Consider the following 15,380-nt stretch of genomic DNA (forward strand, 5'->3'; position numbering starts at 1 on the left):
AGTATGCCCATTTACCAATAATTCACAGTAGATTTTTGCCAAAACAGTTCTCTAAATACATGCTCTATCTTGTGGTCCATGGTCTGTTACATTTTCACCTGTTTCTAAGTCAGTGCAGTTAGGTGATAAGGGTTTCCATTTTCCTTTTTTTTTTTTTTTTTTTTTTTGTTTGACTGACTCTCCAGTTACCTTTTCATTTCTTATTTGAGAAGCAAAACATGTACTTGGGGATTTTTAAAAATTCATGATTTGTTTACATTTCATTGGCAGTTTGAGGCTATTTTCCCAGCTTATTTTTTAAGTGAGAGAGGAAAGAAAGAAACAAAACCTATCCTGTTTCAGGATATAAGCAGTTTTAAGGCCCCTAGACAAGCAAAGGGGAATTGAATGTTCCAGCAAATATCAAGAACTCTGGTCTAACGTTCTAGCAAATACCAAGAATTCTGCATGTTTTGGACAACTGCAATTTGTCCAAAGCTGGAAGAATAGACAGAGGGAGAGAGGTGAAGCCCACTAAATAGTTCTCTGTATCTACTGCACAAACTCTGCAAACACAGACTGAAATTCTCAGTTTCTTCCTTGGGAAAAGCAAAATAACCAAACGTACAGAGAAACGTCCAGTTACGTGACAGACATTTCTGCTCACGTTCAGACGGTGCCGGCAGGCAGACGGCAGATGCCTGCTTGGGCAGAGCAGGGTTTTAGCCTGAGTCCGTGCGCACCTCTCCGGGGCTCACGGGCTCTCGGGTCTCACCTCTGACGGAGACACACGCCGTGTCAGTGAGCTTCAGGCGCCGACCCAGGTAGGGCTTTTCCTCTCGCACTGCTGCACGAGTACTCGGCCACCCTGAGACTGTTTCTTGAAGTGATTTATACATACGTGCCTGTTAGGTTCCGGGGCTCCTGCAACAAACGGGGCGGTTGACAAGCAGCAGCAGAAATGGGTCGTCTCCTAGTTCTGGAAGCGAGAAGTTGGGGACCAAGGTGTCAAGGCCTTGGCAGGGACATGCTCTCTTTGAAGGCTGTGGGGAGGACCCCTCGCTGCCCCTCCTGCTATGGTGGCCCCTGGGGGCCCAGGCTTGGAGCCGCAGCCTCCAGGGTCTGCCTCTGCCTCCCGCCATGGCCTCTCCTCTCCTCATCCAGACCCCAGTCACTGATTTAGGGCCCCCCCCCCCAGTTCAGTAAGACCTTATCTTCATCCATTATATCTGCAAAAGCCATGTTCCCAAAGAAGGCCCTGCTCGGAGGGTCCAGGTGAACGGGAGTTTGGGGGGACATGACTTGAGCCAGTGAGCATGTGTTTCGCCACCACGGGCTGCGCGCAGGCTGGACACCCCCACTGGCGGGTCTCCTTCTCCAGGAAGCTGCTGCTGCCCCCAGGACCCGTGACTCCCCAACGCCACCCTGCCAGGCCTCCATCCACCGAGTCATCCCAACAGACACCCCAACAATCAGGGTCTGAAGCAGTCTCTGACCCCCGCTGGCACCTCCAGAAGGAAGAAGAGAAATAGAAAGAGGAAGAAAAATAGGGGGAGAGGGACTGTCTAGTGGAGAGGAGGCATGGAGGCAGGAGAGCGCAGAGCAGGGCTGGCAGTGGCCTCGGTGTCCGGGCAGGAGGCCCACCCGTCCCTGGGCCTGTGTGCACCTCTGGAGCCCAGACGTGCAGGAGGAATGATGCCTGGGGCGGAGCTTTGACTCAGATGGGGGCATCTGTCCAGCAGGCACTCGGCTCCTCCTCACATCCCCCCACATGTGCTGGGAGCAGCCCCAGGAGCTCCTGGAAGATATGCCTCTCGCCACCCGCTTTCTAGAAGCCAGTGAACACGGAACACGTCAGTCCCTCCCCAGAGGGCTAAGGCCACCCCGCAGGTCATCATGGCGAGGAAGCAGCCAGGGCTGGACACTGTGCCCATGCCTGGCTGGCTGCCAGCAGCAGAGCCATGATGGGACAGCCGGGCCAAACTGGAGAAGATGATCATCTTGGAGTTAATGACATGAAAGCCCAAGGCTCCTCTCCCACAGGCCCCTGCTAAATAAATAAGTATCTACTTGTGTGCCGAGTTTTTATTCACAGTTCTGTGTTCCTTTTCCTAAAGAGATCCCCTAAATTCTAAGACGCACAAACCCGGTCCAGGCTGGGCGAAGGAGTGACGACAGACCCACTGGGCGAGACGTTCGGGCCCCCAGCCTGGATCCCAGCTGTTGCCTCGAAGCCCCACTCGGACGACACGTGGGCTTCATTCTGGAGGCATCTGCCAGCTCCTTGTGACTCAAGTTGTCCTGTCTGCTTTTAAAAAAACTCATTTATCTTCTCACTCTACTTAATTTTACAGAAAATAAAAAGGAAGAAGCCACATTTGCCCGCAGTTCCGCTATTGTGTTTAGCTTGGCCTCTTTATTATCCTTGAGAACTATCTCAGCCTGTGGAACATCCCCGGAAAACCTCAGAAAACACAGCTGTCCCCCTAAGGGCTCATGTAGGGGGTCCTCACGCAGCGGGTGGGGGCTAGGATGGGAGCCCCAAGACTCCCAAAGCCCCCAGGCCCCCAGGTTGAGGGCCACGGATAGGATCCAAGCTTGTCGACCCGGTGCGGCTGTGTCCTCAGGAGAGGCTGCTGGGAGGGAGTGGGGGGTTTCTGTCTGCTTGGGGAGGGTGATGGCGGGGAGGTAGCGAGGATGGTCTCATCCTCCTTCTGCCTGCTGAGATCCCTAGGGAAGGCTCTTCTTCCTCGGGAGCTGTGGATCCAGCGAGGATTTGGAGCAGATGAGGGCAGAGGGCAGGGGACGGAGGGTGCTGAGTGTGGATGTGTTCTAAGTACCGGCGTGGAGCAGGCCAAGGACCAGACCAGGTGGACTTGCTTCTCCGCGGGCAGAAGAGAAGGAAGAGCTCCCAGGCAAGGGCAGAGGATGGAGTGTGACTGCCAGACGGAGTCTCAGACAGCGGAAGAAATCGTGGGTCAGAAACCAGTCCCACCTCCACAGCCCTGGGAGCGTTATCTCTGCAGATATAGCATCTTTCGAGGAAAGAAATCAGCATTTGAAAGTCACCACATCTTGAGGGCCCCAATGTCAGATGAAAACTGTCCTCATCCAGGGACCCCTCTTCCTCCCATGGCCCCCAGGTGTGTGTGAAAGCCACCCCAAGGAGTTGTGCAGTGCACAGCCTGAGCCATGGTTCTCACCTTCTTCCACAACGAGGTGAAATAAGAAATCAATAAGTGAAGATAATTTGGGGAAGTCACAAATATGTGGAAATTAAACAACACACTTCTTATTAATCAAAGAAGGAGTCATAAGAGAGTTAGAAAACACTCTGAGATGAATTAAAACGAAACCACAACATGTCAAAACTTACAGGCAGCAAGTTAAGCATTGAAATAAAGCAACGGAAGGAGTGAAATGTATAGATGCAAATGTCTATATTAAATAAGAAAAAAGATCTCTAATGAATAACCTAAGCTTCTACATTAGGAAATAAGAATAAGAAAAGCAAACAAAATCCAAATCAAGCAGAAGAAAAGAAGCAATTAGACATTAGAGTGTAATAAATGAAATAAAGAATAGAATAACAACAGAGAAAATAAAAAAACCCAAAGCTGGTTCTTTGGAAAGACCAGTATAATCAACAACTTTTACTTAGACTGACCAAGATAAAAAGAGATGATATAAACTATTAACATTGGGAATAAAAGAGGGGACACCACTGCCAATTCTACAGAAATAAAAAGGACCATAGGGGATGTTATGAACAACCATATTCAAACAGGTCAGACAACCTAAATTAATGGATAAACTCCTAGGTAGGCAGAAACCACTGAAAATGACCCTAGAAGAGACAGAAGATCTGAATATGCCGATAAAATGTAAAGAGATTGAATTAGTGATTTTAAAACTTCCCCCAAAGACAAGCCCAAGCTGGTTTCACTGGTGATTTCAACCATGTGTTAAAAGACAAATGAATACCAACACTTCATAGCTCTTCCAAGAAAACAGAAGAGGAGGAAGTACTTCCAGTATCATAAGCCAGTATTACCTTGACACCAAGACCAAAGATCACAAGAGAAGGAAACTACAGACCAATATACTTTATGATACCATAAGACATATTAACACAAGAACCCTCAAAATGCTAGCCAGCTAAATCTAGCAATACGTAAAAAGAATTACATAACATGACTGAGTGGGATTTATCCAAGCAAGGTTATGGGTAGAATGAACAAGATGCTTCAGAGCCTTTATATGTATATTATAATATGCATTTATACAAATATTTATTGCCTGAAATACTTGCATCTTTTAAAAAGAAGAAAGTAGAAAATCAGTGAACTAAGTTTCAGACTTAAGACATTAGGAAAAACTATCTATAGTTCAACTGAAAAAAAAAAATAGATGTCAGGAAAAGAACAAGAGAACTCCAAAAAATCTAAAAAGGGAGAGAATAAAAGAAAAACCATATATCATCATAAGCCATAAGAAGGCTGATCAAGCCAAACATTGGTCATTTAAAAGTTCTGGTAGATTCCTTAAACAAAAGAAGATTAATAGTGAATAAATATATTATAAATGAAGAAAAGGACAAGACTGAACAGAGGAGCTACTAGAAACTATGAAAATTTACTACATGTGGCAAGAGAAATAGAAAGTTCAAATAATCCCAAAGTCATTATAGAAAAGTAGAAGTAATTAAAAACTTTCCCCAAGAGAGTACAAAAATTTTTTTGGCAGATCCAAAAAATTCTGCTAAATTTTCAAGAAATAGATCATTCCAATCTTATAGAAGCTCTCCCAGAAGAAATGCTCTCCAAATCATTCTAGGAGGCCAGTATAATTTTGATACCAACATCAGATAAAAACAGCATGCAAAAGAGAAATTAGAGCCTTATTTTACTCATTAATATGGATGAGTTCTAATAAAATATTAACTGAATCTAACTGCACATGAAAAAAGATAACATGCTAATATCAAGTTGGAGTCAAAGGAATTCAAAAGCTCTTTAATATTTTCATGTCTATACATTTGATTTATCACATTAAGAGATCAAATGATCATAAGTGGTTATATATATACATAACTACATGTACATATATATAAAACCATATATGATCATATCAAGATGCAGAAAAAAAGCACATGATAAAATTCAACATCCATTCATGACAAAAAGGCACCTTAACTTAATAAAGAATATGTATTAAAAACTTACAACAGGGGCTTCCCTGGTGGTCCAGTGGTTAAGAATCTGCCTTGCAATGCAAGGGACACCGGTTTGATCCGTGGTCCAGGAAGATCGCACGTGCTGTGGAGCAACTAAACCGGTGTCACTACTACTGAGCCCATGAACCTGGAGCCGTGCTCCGCAACGAGACGAGCCACTGTGGTGAGAAGCCTGCGCTCGCCACAGCGAGAGAAAGCCGCCCCGGGGAGCAACGAGCACCCACCACAGATAGAAAATAATCCTAAGGAAACCCTTACAACGTAAGTCATTATAAGTGGGAAACTAATAGAATTATTCCTTTTCAAGGCAGAAACAACAAAGTCATGTATGTGCTGAAAAATACAGAATCCGTAGGCTACAAAATGTGATGAAAGAAATCATAGAATGCCAAATAAACGGTGAAATGTATTATGTACCTGGATTGCAAGACTGAAAATATTAAAGGTGTCAAATCTTCCCAAAACAGTCTTCAGATTTAATGCAATTCCAAGCAAGACCCCAGAAGGATTATTTTGTGGATATGGACAATCTAATTTTAAAATTTATATAGACAAGCAAAAGAGCTAGAAAAGTCAGCTTTGAAAAAGAAGAAAATTGGAGGAATCACATTTCTCAACTTTATGACTTACTGTAAAGACAACAGTAATCAATCACATCAGTGTATATCAGTAAAGGGATAAGCACACAGATCAATGGAAGAGAACAGTCTAGAATTAGACCCACATAAATACAGCCACGTTAATTTCTGACAGTGGTAAAATTGCAATTCAGTGGAACAAAGATAGTCTTTTCCAAAAACCAGTGTTAGAACAATCAGACGTCCACATGCAGAAAAGGAACCTTATCCTGAGGCTTTATTAAAAAATTAACTGCAAGACTGAAATCGGCTGTTAGCAGAATGAGAAACTAGCTCCTCACTGCTGGAACATACCTGCCACGTATCCGTTAAAGAACTTTTATCCAGAATACATAAAGAACCCTCAACTTCAATAGTCAGAAAACTCTAAAAATTAGGAAAAGACTCTGAGCAACACTTCCCTAAATGGGCTCTACAGACAGCAAATAAGCACATAAAAGCATGCTTGACATCGCGAGATATCAGGGACATGCCAACTAAGGCCTTGTGCGTTGTCTACAAGCCTTGCAGGCCTCTTCACAGTAAGGTCATCTCAGACTGTAAACTCCAAGAGCGCAGGGGACTTGTTCCCCTCTACAATGGCTGGAATACAGGAATCCTTACCACAGCAGGTCTGAGCGGGGATGCAGAGCCTCCAGAATTCTCGGCACTACTGGTGGAGATGGGAAACGGTGCAGACACCTCGGGAGACGATTTGGGCAGTTTCTTATAAAGTTACTGGAGGAGGAAAAGGCTACCCACTCCAGCATTCTGGCCTGGAGAATTCCATGGACCATATAGTCCATGGAGTCGCAAAGAGATGGACATGACTGAGTGACTTTCGCTTTCACTTTATAAAGTTAAGCAATCCCAATCCTAGATATGACTTTCCTAGAGAAATAAAAATGCACATTCACACAAAATCCTGGACATGACTATTCACACCAGGGCTTCATATTCACCCCAAACTGGAAAACAACTCAGATCTTCTTCAACAGGTGGACAGATAAGCAGCGATATATCCACACAGTGGGATATAACTCAATAACATACAGAAATAAGTTACTGGCTTCCCTGCAACTCAGTGGTGAGGAATCTGCCGGCCAACGCAGGCGACACCGGTTCAATCCATGGTCTGGGAAGATCCCACTTGCCTCGGAGCAACTAGGCTCGCAACCCACAACTACGGAGCCTGTGCCCTGGAGCCCGGGAGCCGCAACTGCTGAAGTCTGAGCGCCCTGGAGCTCGGGCTCCACAGCAAGAGCAGCCATCCTTCTCACTGCCATTGAGAAGTTCGTGCACAGCCACTAGACAGTAGCCCCTGACCTCTGAAACTAGAGAAGAGCCCACACAGCAGTGAAGACCCAGCACAGCCAAAAATAAATACATAAATACTAAAAAATTTAAATAAAATAAACGCCAGCCTGAAATATGCGCCAAGATGGCTCATCCATTGAGTCCCCATGAGGTTGAACAACAACAACAGAAAGAATAAATTACAGATACAAGCAACTGCTTGTATGAACCTCAAAAGCATTACACTGCATGGCAGAAGCTAGTCTCAAAAATCCACGGTTCCACTTCTATGATCGTCTCAAAAGGATGAAGTTCAGCAATTCCCAGGGGAGGTGGTGGAGGGCAAACGCAGCATGAGGGGGTTGTTGGGTGGTGGAACTATTGCACATACATGGTTACACGACTCCACGCATGTGTGAAAATTCACAGACTGGTACACATGCCCACACAAAAGTCGGTTCCACTGTATGTTGGTTTAAAAATCAAACAGTAGAAGCTAAGATCAGTTGGAACTTGCACCAATGATTATTCCCATGTACTTTCAATGATAAGTATTTTCAAAGTCCTCTTTATAGCAGAATTCCTTAAAGTGCCCAATACCAGTTATCCATTTCCTTCAGTTACACAAATTTGATTTATTCACAGGGAAAAAAATAATTTAGGAGTCAGACATGGATTGGAATAGGAAACGGCAACACACTTCAGTATTCTTGCCTGGAGAATCCCACGAACAGAGAAGCCTAGTGGGCTACAGTCCAGGATCACAGAGTCGTACACAACTGAGTGAACCCAAGACATGGATGCTTATTACTACTACTTGTAAACAACATTGACAGGAAGATCAAAAACTAGAAGACAGAAGGATTGGAAGGGAAGAAAGCAAATCATCATTATTTGCAAGTCGAGAGGAAGGGAGGCTAAGAAATACACAGTAAAGGGATTGCACCCCCTCCTCAGTGCAGATGTTCTGGTCCAAAGCTGACCTGAGCCAAGAAAGCAGGGCATCTGTGGATGACCTCTGGACTCTCGTGTTGAACAGGATGAAAGATTCTTTAGTACTTAGAAAACAGGTTATTGTTTTAACACTGAAACTGACTAAGCTGTGAGAACTGCCAGACAACTTCAGGAGCCAGAAGCATTGAAAATACCACATGTTATGGGGGAAAAAAAAGACCAGGAAATCAGCTTGCTGATTGCTCTGAACGGGACAAGCCCATTCATTACGGTGATAAGATGGTGATGAGATGTTCCCTCTTGGGTGCGAGGAAGCAACAAAAGCCTGGGGCCAGGACTTGAGACCGCCTCACCCTGGACACCTTCACTACATCCACCTTCCACCAGCCGAGAGAGAGCAGGAAACAGCGCAACTTCCCAACTCACAGTAAATAAGACCAGTGCCTTCCTTTCTTTCTTGGAATTTACAATCTAAGGCCACTGTGATGTGAGGGGTGGGCGAGTCTCAGAGCCTAGCTCTTCCCCATTAAAACCGAGACCTTTACAGCAAAAGGGTAAGTGCACTTGGCAGAAGGAGCAAGCGAATAAGGGGAAAAAATGACTGAGAGAATGAGACGACCTTGACATGAGACTGGACAGATTGCTGCGGAAGCTGCTGGTGAGGGAATGAGGTGAGTTAACTGGTCTGCTTGATGAAAGACAACTTTCCTTCCCCTCTGGCTCGAGTTACCCGACTATTTGCATCAACCGGCATTTGTTGTATGAGATTTTCTTTCTGAGTAATCCTGTACCTTGGCAAGCATGTGAAACATAGTTTTGGAACTTCAGAAAAAACATTGCTGGTGTCTGTTAGCCGCAATCAGAACAGCCCTAAACTGTGCTTTGGAGAGAATCCGTTTTCTGATTTCACGGAAGCCACCGAGCTTTACCAGCAGGCTCACTTTCATTACCGTTTGATATTTTCCTCTGTTAACAGTCATGCATTTTAGCGGGGACTCACACAGATGTTAGTCCACCCATGTTCACAGCAGTATTATTCACGACGGCCATTGATTCGTGGAGTCAATCCAGGTGTCTGTGGAGAGATGAAAGGACAAGCAAAATGTGGTCTAGCCATCCAGTAGAACATGACTTAGTCATGACACCTGCTGCAACATGGATGATCCTTGAAGACATTACACTCAGTGAAATTTGTCAGGCACAAAAGGAAAGATGCTGCAGGATTCCATTTATAGGGTAACTGGAGTAGCCAAACTCTTAGAGACAGAATGTAGAACGGTTGCCAGGGGCTGGGGACGGGGAAGGATGAGGTTTTATTGTTTAATGGGGACAGAGTTTCAGTTTAGGAAAATAAAAAGTTCTAGAGATGGATAGTGGTATCGCTTGCACAACAAAATGAATGTCCTTAATGCCACCGGACTATACACTCAAAAACTGTTAAAATGGTAAATTTCAATGTTCTATACATTTTACCATACAAAAAAATTTGTTTCCAATTGAGAATTATATACATTTCAGTTTAACTTATCCTTTCACGTACTGGTTGCTTCTAAGTGTTGGCCATCAGGAATAAAGCTGCCGTAAACATCCACATGCAGATTTCTGTGTGGAAACAAATCCTGTGGATAAATACCAAGAAGTGAAACTGCTGCAGCATACGGTCAGAATATGTTTCCTCTTGTAAGAAACTGCCAAACTGTCCTGTGAGTGGATGGAATCCCTTTGTGTCTCCGCCAGCAGTGCGTGAGAGCTCCCGTTACCTGCATCCTCACCAGCACTGGGCTTTGTCAGTGTTTCAGATTTTGGCCATTCTCATAGGTGTGTTGGAGAAGGCGATGGAACCCCACTCCAGTGTTCTTGCCTGGAGAACCCCAGGGACAGGGGAGCCTGGTGGGCTGCCGTCTATGGGGTCGCACAGAGTCGGACACGACTGAAGCGACTTAGCAGCAGCAGCAGCAGTTGGAGGAGGGCACCGCGCTTCCAGTCTTGGGTCACTAAAGGCCTCAGCGGGCCCTCTCAGGCCTCTCAGCCAGGCTTCCACGACGACAGCCCATCCTCGCCCCACAGGCTGCATCCAGTTCCCACCGCACCGAGCTGAGAGCTGTCTTTTTGGGCAAGGAAGCCGACTGCCGCGCTCTTGGTCACGGGTCCCCTGATGGCTCTGTGCTGGGCCGCTCTGTGCCCTCTGACACAGGGCCCCCCGCTCCCCGTCTGCACCTCTGAGTCCTCTCTGCGGAGACCTCCCTCGTTGCTGGCGGCCCTGCCCAGCCGTCTAGACTGCCCTCCAGGGCCACCTCCGCAGGGTCTTATCCGATGCCGCTCCCCTCGCCGCACCTGCCAGTGTCTGAACGTCCCGAGTACATGCGTGTCTCACAAACCTGCTTCTCCCTGACTGGGAAGAGCAGTGTCTCCTCCTCTTGAATTCCTCGGTGTCCAGCCCGCTGCCCCAAGGAGCTGACAGGTGTCTGAGGTTAAGGCTGGGAGACGCTTTCTGGGCTGCGGGCTCGGGGTGTGCAGCCTCCTGGATGCAATCATGCCGTCTTTTCTCTTAGGAGGCCACCCCCTGTCTGTCATCAGCTCTTGGACAGCCAAGGTTCACGGTGGAGGAGGGGAACGGGGTGATGGACAACACCACAGTTTCTCATAGGCTGACACCTATAACCTGCTGAGAAGGCCCTGATTCTGGAACCATCAGTATTTTCAGGACGTGTATTTGGCAAAGCAGCAGCAGCCTAGGTTTCAGGCTCTCCTGACTTCAGGGACCCGGGCCCCCCAGAGCTGACGGCCTTCTCCTTTCACCTGCTGGTGATGGAGACCCACCAACAGGACCCAGCTCCGCGCTCGCTGAGCAGCTGGAGCTGCAGACGACTCCAGGCACGCTTTATTCTCTCAGCACACTCCATGCAGCGGAGCTCGTCATGTGCCAAAAGGGAAGTATTCTGGCACGTCACCCTTTCCTAAGAGCCCTGGGGTAGGAGTCCCAAGGCCAAATCGCAGGATGCGTTCTTTCCCTGAGAGAGCTCTCACAGGAACGGAATGGGCTTGATCCCCTCTTTTCCACGAGCTCCTCCGTGATGACTGCCCCACACCCTTGGCGCCCGCCGAGAGGAAGGAGGTGTGATCACTCCCATCTCTCCTCTGGTACTGGCGGGAAATCCCCACCAGCAGCTGTGTCTCCAACTGAAATGAAAATGCAAGAAAGGAGGCCAAAAATGGTTACAGAGTTTCTCAAGCTTGTCCCAAACAATGCAGTGCAAGTGTGTGGGTGGTCAGGACACCCCAGGGGCTTTATACACCAAGGCGAACCCTGCAAGGAACTTGGCGATGCATTCTGTGAGAAGATTTCAGGCCAAACTGAACACACAGCAAAGGCATTGGCAGAACAGCACAGCAAAGGCTGCAGAGGGTGGTTGTAGAGTCTCCTGTTCAGGACCACACAGGAAATCGTGCCACGAGCACGCAGGTCTCCAGCGCATGGACCTTAACCAGCATCACTGGTGCCCCAGACTGCAGGACAAGGAGCTGCGCTCAAGGCCCTGAAAGTGCATTTTCCTCATGAAGAGTCGTCATTTCATTTCCAAAGGCCAGAAGTGGCCCCACAGTTTCTGTGATAATTCTTTCCTGTCCTGCAGTTCGGTCCTTTTATGATAGAACCGCATTTCAGGCCAAGCTAGGCATGAGCTAAAATCTTATTCCTACAGTTTTGCAAAGGACTGGTAAAGGACATAAATATTTGAAATGTTCTTGGCCTGAGGCAGGATATGTCAATAAATGATTGTGAGATGTACGAACTCTCCGCCTGCTTACTCCCGAAGTGGGCAATTCCAACATGGAAACAGGAACTAGAAACTCTTAGCTGGGACTTGCCTGGTGGTGCAGCGGATAAGAATCTATCTGCGAATGCAGGAGACATGAGTTCAGTCCCTGGTCTGGGCAGATTCCACATGCCACGGGGCAACTAAGCCCACGCACCACAAATACTGAACCTGTGTGCTGTCACTACTGAAGCCCACGCGTCTAGAGCCTGTGGTCCACAACAAGAGAAGCCACCCCCACGAAAGCCTGTGCGCTGCAAGGAAGGGCAGCCCCTGCTTGCCACAACTAGAGAAGGCCTCGCACAGCAGCGAAGACCCAGGGCAACCAAATATGAATACATAAATAGTTTTAAAAAAGAATATCACACCTAGAAGCAGTTAAGTTGGCCTCCAAACCTGTTACTCCCACTAGCAGATCATAGTTTTTTGGTTTTTTTTTTAAAGTCTATTACTCTCTTCTGTAAAGTATTAGATGACAGCATTCACACACTGCCAAATTGCTGGGAGAATTATATGAGTTAATGTGTGGGAACATATCAAGTATTATACAAACTGAGGTATATTTGTTGTTGTCAAAGTCCTTTTAGGGAAAAAAAATACTTTAATAAGGTCATAAAAATGTAGTAGTGAAAGCTGCTTAGTCAAGTCATTCATGAAAAGTGAAAGTCGCTCAGTCGTGTCTCTTTGCGACCCCATGGACTATATAGTCCATGGAATTCTCCAGGCCGGAATAGTGGAGTGGGTAGCCTTTCCCTTTTCCAGCGGATCTTCCCAACTCAGGGATCGAACCCAGGTCTCCTGTATCGCAGGTGGATTCTTTACCAGCTGAGCCACAAGGGAAGCCCAAAAATGTAGTAGAATTGAGGACTCAGTTCAGTTCAGTTGCTCAGTCGTGTCCGATTCTGCGACCCCATGGACGCCAGGCTTCCCTGTCTATCACCAGCTCCCAGAATTGAAAACTAATAAACCTATATATCTACTACAATTATAGCCAAAACTATAGAATTTTACTCTTTCCTCCAGGGAAGGCCTATAAGCAAAATATTCATACTCTATTCTCAGTGACAAGTTCAACTGTCAATAGATGAGTTCAGAACCCATAGGATATGTTCAAACATATTCCTATCCCCATGACGTGTCTGGATCTCTCCATTTAGCCTAGGGAAATCAGAAAGATATACTTCTGTGTTAAAAGCACTTTCTCAAGAAAAATTCCACAGGGAGCTCAAAGTTTTCTGATCTTTCAGGGGAAAAGCTCGGATGCATATTCCACTCACTTTTTAGTAGTTCTTTAAGCACCTCCTGCAACTAACGTACTGGATTAGATGCTGGGAGACACAGTCCTTACCCTCAAGTAGCCTCTGGTGTAATGGAAAATAAATGCATACATACAGTGCCGACTAACTGCAGAGTTAAAGCAGACACACCCTGGTTACATGGGCACCTCGTCAGCTTGCTTCAGTGGTGCCTGAGCGGGGCACAGGGCCCTGGGGCCCAGATCCCTTTCTTCGGCTCACAGGACTTCCTGCCTCGTCTGGTTATAAAGAGCCACACTTCCATCTCCTTCAAGACGAAGGAAAACCACGTAGTGCATTTCTCTGTGAACAGAGCGTGACTGGCAGGATCATTGCCCTCAAGCCTGTTCTAATGTTATGACTTCAGTTTTCATAGTTTGGGTAAGGAGTGGGGGAAAGCGGCTCTTGGATTTCATTCATTTTTTTTTTAAGGAGTCAAACACTATTCAGAAGTGAATAGTGGAAGTGGAAGTGAAGCCTGCACTGGGCCAAGCCACTCCCAGCGCGGCTCTGCTTGCACTTCATCCTGACCTGCATGATCCCCACTGGGCCCCCCCAGGCTGCCGGGCACTGAGAATTCCTGCCAGTGGGCCCCGCAGGCAGGACTCGGGGGAGAGGAGACCAGACTCGTTTTCCTCGTTGGTTAAGCCAAAGCGTCATGTTTTATTGTTAGTGTAATTATTTGTTTAGTTGTCTGCTGCTCTAGGGGAATATCTGGTACCAAAGGTACAGCTGGCCTGTAAGGCACCGTCATGTGAATCCCCAGAAAAGCCCCCTTTGCACAGGTCATTTAAAAAGGCACCCCCTCTGGTCGGATGGAGCCCCCAGGGAAAGGGCCCGGTGGCTTGAGCTCTGGTGACTCCAGCCCCATCCAGCCCTCCTTGGCTTTGTGCAGCGCGCAGACTGAACAGCAGAGTGGCAGCCAGCTTAGGTTCTGCATTGTAGGCTCTAGAGAGAACCATCACTTCTGTATGAAAACAACACTCATGTGCATCGACTATATTTCCATTTAAAGAATGCTGAATGTTTAAATGCTCTCTTTACTGTGGGATTATCCTTTTCTTTCTTCGGTATGCTTTTCTTTATAAAGGAAGAAGTATTATTAAAAATGTATTATAAAAACTTACCAAGGTAGAACTTATTTTGAAAATCCTAATGTTAGTTTTGATTTCATGTTTTGCTTTTCCCCGTGGGTTTCATTCCTAGATTTTAAAGGATACGTGTTAACACTTCTTTATCTGAGTCTTCTTCCTATCCTTGCCCACATCCCATAATATTCCTGGGAAAGAGAATCAGCTTTACATCATCAAAGAGATTTTAAAGAATTTTAAAGGATGCCTTCTTTGCTCCACGACTGTTTTGAAAGAAGAGACCAACTTCTGACACAGCAGCCTAGAGAAATATACCCGTGGGGTTCCTCTGGTGGGTGGGATTCCTGGGTGGCTCAATGGTGAAGAATCTGCCTGGCAATGCAGGAGGTGTGGGCTCGAACCCTGGGTCGGGAAGACCCCCTGGAGAAGGGCATGGGAACCCACTCCAGTATTTTTGCCTGGGAAATCCCATGGACAGAGGAGCCTGGCAGGCTACAGTCCATGGGGTCACAAACAGTTGGACAAAAACCAGAAGGAACTCGAACAGGCACTACTGCGACCAGGGGAGTGAACCCAAATGCCAACTGTCTATTGCATTAGGGAATAGCAAAGTGTTCCTTAGGGTTGAACAGTTAATTGGATGGTTCATAATTCCTGGAGACTCCACCAGTGAGCCATGAAACTCGGAGTGAAACCAGCGAGTTGCAGAAAAGAGGAGGTTAAGAAGCCAGTTTCTCAGGGGTAATTACAGGATGCTTCATAAGGGCGAAAGCAATTCTCTTAGCTCCTCGCTGTGGGTCGGGTGGGGAATAGGTGAAATTCAGGCGCAGCACCGTCAGGTGGGGTCTGACCTACCTGGGCGGGTTACCTGAACAACAGGCATTGCTTTTGTTGAACTTCTGGGGTGGGGCGGCTTTCACAGGCCTTCAGCTGTGACAGCTGACCCGCCCAGCCCAGGACTCTGTTTAGGGGAGAAATGCTTTCAGGGAACGAAGAGCAGCTGGGGTGAGGAGGGGGCGGGCTGGCGAGAACCAAGGACAGTTCTCCCGGCCGGGGGTCCTACCCACTCTATATAAACCACTGCCGCTGGACGTCGA

The sequence above is a fragment of the Giraffa tippelskirchi genome, chromosome 14, assembly GCF_054371585.1.
Source record: "Giraffa tippelskirchi isolate mGirTip1 chromosome 14, T2T-mGirTip1v1.2.pri, whole genome shotgun sequence".
NCBI lineage: Eukaryota > Metazoa > Chordata > Mammalia > Artiodactyla > Giraffidae > Giraffa > Giraffa tippelskirchi.